The following is a 7,746-nucleotide window of genomic DNA, read 5'->3' as shown; positions in this document are numbered from 1 at the left end:
TTATCTCAACTGCATGAGACAGACACTCCCAGAGGAGCCGTTTATAGACCTCCCCCCAGGAATGCAATTCTTTTCCTAGGGTCTTAATATTTAATATTCCTTGCTAGGAGAAGAATTTAGCGATATCTCTCTTACTTGCACATCCATTTATAGGCTGTCTGCAAGAAGAAAAATATGGCTGTATTCTGCCCGACCTTGCAGGCAGTCAGACCTTATGGTTGTCTTCCCTTGTTCCCTAAAATCGCTGTTATTCTGTTCTTTTCAAGGTGCACTGATTTCATATTGTTCAAACACACATATTTTACAATCAATCTGTACAATAGTGATCCTGATGTGATGTACATTCTCAGCTTATGAAGATAACAGAATTAATAGATTAAAGTAAAGACAGGCATAAGAAATTATAAGAGTATTATTTGGGAACTGATGAATGTCCATGAAATCTTCACAACTTATGTTTGGAGATTGCAGTAAAGACAGGCGTAAGAAATTATAAAAGTATTAATTTTGGGAACTGATAAATGTCCATATTTAAATTAAATCTTTACAATTTATGTTCCTCTGCCACAGCTCCAGGCGGTCCCTCCATTTGGGGTTCTTGACTTTCTGCAACAATCTTTGCCGATGCCTGTGTTCTGAATGGTATTGCCTAGATTTTCTTCTATGGGTTTATAGTTTTGGGTTTTACATTTGACCCAGCAATCCCATTACTGGGTATATACCCAAATGAATATAAATCATTCTATTATAAAGATACATGCACACATATGTTCATTGCAGCACTATTCATAATAGCAAAAACATGGAATCAACCCAGATGCCCATCAATGCAGACTGGATAAAGAAAATGTGGTACATATACACCATGATATACTATGCAGGCATAAAAGGAATGAGATCCTGTCCTTTGCAGGAACATGGATGGAGCTGGAAGCCACTATCCTTAGCAAACTAATGCAGGCGCAGAAAACCAAACACCTCATGTTCTCACTTGTAAGCGGGAGATGAACTATGAGAGCACCTGGACACCTTGGGGGAATTCCCAGCACACACCAGAGCCTTCAGGGGGAGTAGGGGAAGGGAGAGCATCAGGAAGAACAGCTAGTGGATGCTGGGCTTAGTACCTAGGTGCTGGGTTGATCTGTGCAGCAAACCACCATGGCACACATCTACCTATGTAATAAACCTGCACATCCTGCACATGTATCCCGGAACTTAAAGTGAAAATTGAAGAGAAAAAAAGTAGTAAAAATGGGAAGTTTTACATGTGTATCTTACCTCAATTTTTACACTTGATCTTAGCCAAAAGGCTGAGATGTGATACCTCAATTTTTAAAAAGAGGCGTGATCAGAAAAAATAAATAAAGCTACAATTATTGAAACATTGTGGTATACTAACACAGACTGCTGTAATAGAATATAAAGTTCAAAAGAAAATACAAGTGTGTGTGTGTGTGTATGTGTATCTATATAAATTTGATAAAAAGAGATACTTAAAACATTTAGGTGGGGTGGGGTGGCTCACTCCTGTAATCCCAGCACTTTGGGAGGCCAAGGTGGGTGGATCACCTGAGGTCAGGAGTTCGAGACAAGCCTGGCCAACATGGTGAAACCCCATCACTACTAAAAATATGAAAATTAGCCAGGTGTGATGGTACGCGCCTGTAATCCCAGCTACTTGGGAGGCTGAGGCAGGAGAATTGCTTGAACGTGGGAGGTGGGGGTTGCAGTGAGCCGAGATTGCACCACTGCACTCCAGCCTGGGTGACAGAGCAAGACTGTGTCTCAAAAAAATTGGAAGGATCTTTGGACACAAGTTGTAGAGTTAAAATAAAGTTGTATCCCTTTATCACAACATATACTAAAATGAATTTTGAATATGAAGGTATAAAACATAAGATATAAAAATGAAATCATAGAAATAGTTAAAAAAAATAGATGACAATATAAACTTGAGATGGGGAAATAGTTTCAAGTGTAACAGCAAAGACAGAAGTCATAAAGTAAAATGTTCATATGTTTGACTGCGTAAAAGTCTGTACCTCAAAAACATCATTAGCATGAGTAAGACAAATTTAATAAGGAAAATATTTGCAGCATCTATGACAAATCCTTAATACGTACATTCACATAAGAAGAAAATCTCAACCTCACGATAAAAATAATGCAAAGTGAAAACAACAATAGGAAATAGAGATTCACTGATCACATTGTAAGGATGTTTAAAAATGGCAATAGTTAGGGTTGGTTAGGATTAGGAAAGTGGCCCTCTCGCACTGAATTGGTAGTACAATCTGTCTAGTTGATAGTTTGTCAATATTCATAAAAGTGTTGAAAATATACATGTGGTCCATTTAGGGAAATAGCTGTGGAAAGAACACATCAAATTATGGTTCTTAATAGTGAAAAACTGGAAACAACGGGTGAAGGGTGAAGATAGAGGGTTGATAATGCAGTTGTCAAATGATGTAACCTTTGCAAACAATGAAACAGATGCATTTATTCACATGGAACTAAAAAGCAGGCCGTGCTGGGTAGGAAGAAGAGTGGAAGAAAAAGAAAGTTCTGGGGTGTGAAGGAGGCTGGAGGAATGCAGTATCGATAAGCAGACAACAAGCAAATAAAGGGGAGGCTAGCATTTGCAGGGAGGCTGACTCATGCCCAGGCATTCTCGTTTTGAACTCATCTTCCTACTAGTCACAACTTGGCTAATGAGTCTTGCTGATGAAAGTACTGAACTCCCCCATCACTAATTGACCTCCTTCACTCTCTAAGGTCCCAGTTTCTTTCAGACTAAGGACCAAAAATAAAATAAATCTCTTTCTGTGCATCCCTTCCCTCTGGCCTTATTAGCAGAGACACAGAAGACAATCAGGAGATTCCCAGTCTTCCCTCAGGGCCTAGGCTGCATTATCCTGAACTGTCATTTGGGAGCTAATTAGGGAATTCTGTTTGTGGAACTTGTAAGCACTTAACTCTCCAATCGTAGCTCTGGCTGTCTCTGTGGGAACCTTTCTTTGAAGACTTGCTGGATAGATGTCTCCCGAGGCACTGTTGAACTGGGGAAGTTAGCAAAGTTTATCAATGAGTTGCTGCTTAACTAAAATGCCAAAATAAACTGAAGTGGTGTGGATCCTAGGAGATTAATCATGCTCTCTCCCAGTGTGGAGAGAGCAGGGGGACACTGCGGCTTCTACAGGCCTGAATTCTTCACTGGTTCATTCATGGAAAGTGAGGACTAGTGTGGTACAAAGGGCATAGCACTGGCCAGAAGGGGTAGAGTTTTGGGCCTGGGGAGATAAAGTCCTACTCTGGCTTTTATTAGAGAGAGGGCAGAACTCTAGAAATAGGATAACTCCTTCAACTCAAAACCCAGTGAAATTTTAACATCTTCTACAATATGCTTGTTGACTCAGTAAATCTGTACCTCAATCCATTTAGTCCCCAAAATAATCACTTGAAGTTCATGGTATGATTCCCATTCCTATTTTATGGATGGGAAAACTGGGACCCACAGAGAGGAAATGATCTACCCTGTCACACAGCTAGCAAGGAGCAGTGTTAGCCCAGAACCCAGGCCTCCCAACTTCTCACTCCAGTGCTGTGTTCACTTGACCAAAGTTGACTTAATGCAACAAGGTGCATGAGCTTCCCAGCTTGCTGCCTGCCATGCAGAAGATGCTGGATTTGTATTTATTTGTCCTTATATTCTGGCCTGGACAATTACCTGTGAATACCAAATAAAGGCAACCCTTTCAGATCCCTGATATCGTTACCCTCCAAGATTTTACAAACATACTCTAAAAAAGAGGTTAAATGTTTTCTGGCTGATGTTCCAAGACTCTTTCCAAATCTCACTTCCTTTTGTTTCACTTATTGCCACTTCTCAGGCCTTCATTTCTCTTCCTGGCTGTTACCACCTCCAATTCTGGCATCTCTCCAGTTGCTGAAGCCCAAGAATGAGCTTCTGCCCATCAGATCCACTGTGCATAAATAGTTTCTGGGTTTATGCACCTGTACTCAACCTTATTGCCTGTCCGTTTAATAGCTCATAGTCTCTTAATCCCTGCAGTCTTTGGCATCCTCTATGGGCTTGAGTATTTATTATGCAGTAGGTGAATGAAAAAAGCCTGAGATACTTGGAACTGACTGATTTTGCAGATAAAGAATCAAGACTTGAACAGATCTGTAGGCTAAAAATAGCAGAGACTGAATTAAAACTTTGATCTTCCTTCAACTGTACTGCCTTTTGCATTTCTGAGACCCATTGCACCCACTGTCGTGATCACTCTGTTTGGTTTTGAATTCTTTGGTGATTAACTGGATGCAGGGAGGGAGGCGAAGTTACTGGGCCTAACTCTGTGGCCTCTAGCAAGTCACCTAACCTGTCATCTGTGAAGTGAGGATAATAAAAGCTGGCTTTCCTATTTTCTGATCCTGGCCCTGGTTGTCACTGTGGGTTACATTCAACTGTGCTACCGAAAAATTCAAATGAGAACATAGATTTTAAAGTTGCTTTGCAAATATGTGCTAATAAAATAATAAGATAAAATATACTACTGTTAAAATTCTGCTGAGTCCTAGTAGAGCTTTTCTCTGGGCTGGACACAGATAGTAGGATGGATGCGGGAGAAGGAGGTATGGTTGGGATGTGTGTGAGATCATCTCCAAGTAGACATATGTAGATGCACATAGTGTGTAAAATGACATCTCCTGAGCTTGACAGATGGATCGTGGATGTACTCAATAGTTCACAGATGCGTTGAGAACTCACAATGTCTGAAACATGTTTCTTTGAATATGAGCTATCAGTTAGGATGGCTGGGCAAAAATATTGCTAGAAGTTTCTTTTAGTGTCAGGAATCCATGGACTTACATCTGCATAGATCACACATTCATCCCAACCAAGATTAGTCACCACCTTTGACTGGAACTCCATATAAAGATTCAAAAGTATGCAACAGGGAAGTGGGTGCTGGGGGACAGGTTGTTGGGTTGTTGATGGTGGTGCAGGATGAGGGTTGGTGTGGAGTGGAGGGTGAAATGTCAGTCTGCAGGGACAGGAGATGGAAAGAGGTAAGAAGACCGGTCCACCAGGGCTATTCTCTTAAGAATAAGAGCTGTTTGGTTTGATTTTTCACATAGATGAGGAGAGATGGACAAGATGACTGCCTCTGGATCTTGGTCAAGTGAACAGGGTGGGCTTGTGTTGGATAGATGGGCCAACTCACTAGTTTCCTCAAAGGTAAGGATGACAGGGGACACTCTGAAGGCTGGAGAGAAAACACTGTAGTGGACTCACCTTACTACCACCCCCTTACATTTTCACCATTAGCACTTTAAAGGTTTTATTTAGTTAGTTATTGACAGGTGTGGACCTAAATTCAGGAGGGAGGCTGCATAGCAAGGAAGAAACCAGTGTGCCGCTGAATAAAGCGAGACGAACCTTATGGAACTGGGAGAAAATATTACACAAACTTGCATCTGAACAAAGGCCTAATATCCAGAACCTATAGGGAATGTCAACACATCAAACAAGCAAAATCAAATAATCTCATTGAAAAATGGGCAAAGGACATGAACAGACACTTCTCAAAAGAAGACATACAAGTGGCCAACAAACCCATGAAACAGTGCTCAGCATCACTAATCATCAGAGGAATGCAAATCAAAATCCCAATGAGACACCACTTCACACCAGTCAGAATGGCTACTATTAAAAAGTCGACAAGCAACAGATACTGGTAAGGCTGCAGAGAAAAGAGAACGCTTCTACATTGTTGGTGGGAATGTAACTTTGTGCAGCCACTGTGGAAAGCAGTCTGGAGATTTCTCAAAGAACTTAAAACAGAGCTATTATTTGACCCAGCAGTCCCATTACTGGGTACATACCCGAAGGAAAATAAGTCATTCCACCACAGAGACCGAAGCACTTATATATTCACTACTGAGCTATTCACAATAGCAAAGACATGGAATCAACCCAGGTACCCATCAATGGTGAATTGGATAAGGAAAATATGGCACATATATACCATGGAATACTATGCAGCCATAAAAAGGAATGAAATAATGTCCTTTGCCACAACATGGATGCAGCTGGAGGTCATTATCCTCAGCAAATTAATGCAGAAACAGAAAATAAAATACCACATGTTCTAATTGTAACAGCTAAACGTTGAGTACACATGGACATAAATATGGGAACAAGAGACACTGTGCACTACTAAAGAGAGGAGGGAGGAGGTGTGGATTTAAAAACTGCCTATTGGGTACTATGCTCATGAGCAAGGTGATGGAATCTGGACTCCAGACCTCAGCATCGTGCAGTATTACCAAGTAACAAATCTGCACATACATCTCCTGTATCTAAAGTAAAAGTGGAAATTTTAAAAATACGTTTTTTAAGATTACAGAACTCAGTAAAAACTTTGAATAATACCAGAGTAAATGGAGTAAAAACTGGAAGTCATTCCCCATTTTCCACTGCCCTGCCCAGTCCCATTCCCCTCCACAGAGGGAATCACCATGTGCCACTTACGGGTTTTCCTCCAGGATTTTCAGCCTACACGCATGTTTACATCAACATCACTTTCTACATTTAGGAATATGTGGTATACGACTTCTCTTGTCAATACCTTCTTCTTTTAAACAAATATATGATTTTTACTTAAATTATTTACATAGAACATGAATTACTTATATTTGCATAGCAGAGTTAAAAACTCTTCACTTTGGGAGATGAATTAAGGTGAGACAAACACTTTGACACACCTTGTGATCACTCATTTATTATTACACTCCTCTCTGTAATGCTCTTCCAAGTCTTTAGATATTATAGGATTTCCCAACCTGTAGTGTTATGCTCAGATTTTGCTAATTAAATGCTCTATTTCTAATTTTTTTGCAAGAAGGAGTTACTTCTTTGGTTTTAGTTTCGGGTTTGTTTTGTTTTGTTTTGTTTTGTTTTTTGTTTGTTTTTGAGACAGAGTCTCGCTCTATCACCCAGGCTGGAGTGCAGTGGCGTGATCTTGGCTCACTGCAAGCTCCGCCTCCCAGGTTCATGCCATTCTCCTGCCTCAGCCTCCGGAGTACCTGGCACTACAGGTGCCCACCACCATGCCCGGCTAATTTTTTGTATTTTTAGTAGAGACGGGGTTTCACCATGTTAACCAGGATGGTCTCGATCTCCTGACCTCATGATCCGCCTCGGCCTCCCAATGTGCTGGGATTACAGGCGTGAGCCACTGCGTCCGGCCTTTTTTTAAAATTTTTTTTTCTTTTGAGGAGAAATGGTATTGCAGTTCATGCACAAAGTCAGGAAAGCTTTTCCCTGTTATGTCAAATTCAATGGTTGTCTTTATTTCGTCAGAAGAAAATTTCTCTTTAAAAAATTTGTCTTTTGCTGTGCAGAAGCTCTTTAGTTTAATTAGATCCCATTTCTCAATTTTGGCTTTTGTTGCCGTTGCTTTTGGTGTTTTACACATGAAGTCCTTGACCATGCCTATGTCCTGAATGGTATTACCTAGGTTTTCTTCTAGGGTTTTTATGGTTTTAGGTCTAACATTTAAGTCTCTAATCCATCTTGAATTAATTTTCATATAAGGAGTAAGGAAAGGATCCAGTTTCAGCTTTCTACTTACGGCTAGCCAATTTTCCCAGCACCATTTATTAAATAGGGAATCCTTTCCCCATTTCTTGTTTTTGTCAGGTTTGTCAAAGATCAGATGGCTGTAGATGTGTGGT

The sequence above is a fragment of the Rhinopithecus bieti genome, unplaced genomic scaffold (assembly GCF_001698545.2).
Source record: "Rhinopithecus bieti isolate Rb0 unplaced genomic scaffold, ASM169854v2 scaffold_70516, whole genome shotgun sequence".
Classification (NCBI taxonomy): Eukaryota; Metazoa; Chordata; class Mammalia; order Primates; family Cercopithecidae; genus Rhinopithecus; species Rhinopithecus bieti.
Note: the sequence above shows the minus strand (reverse complement) of the source record.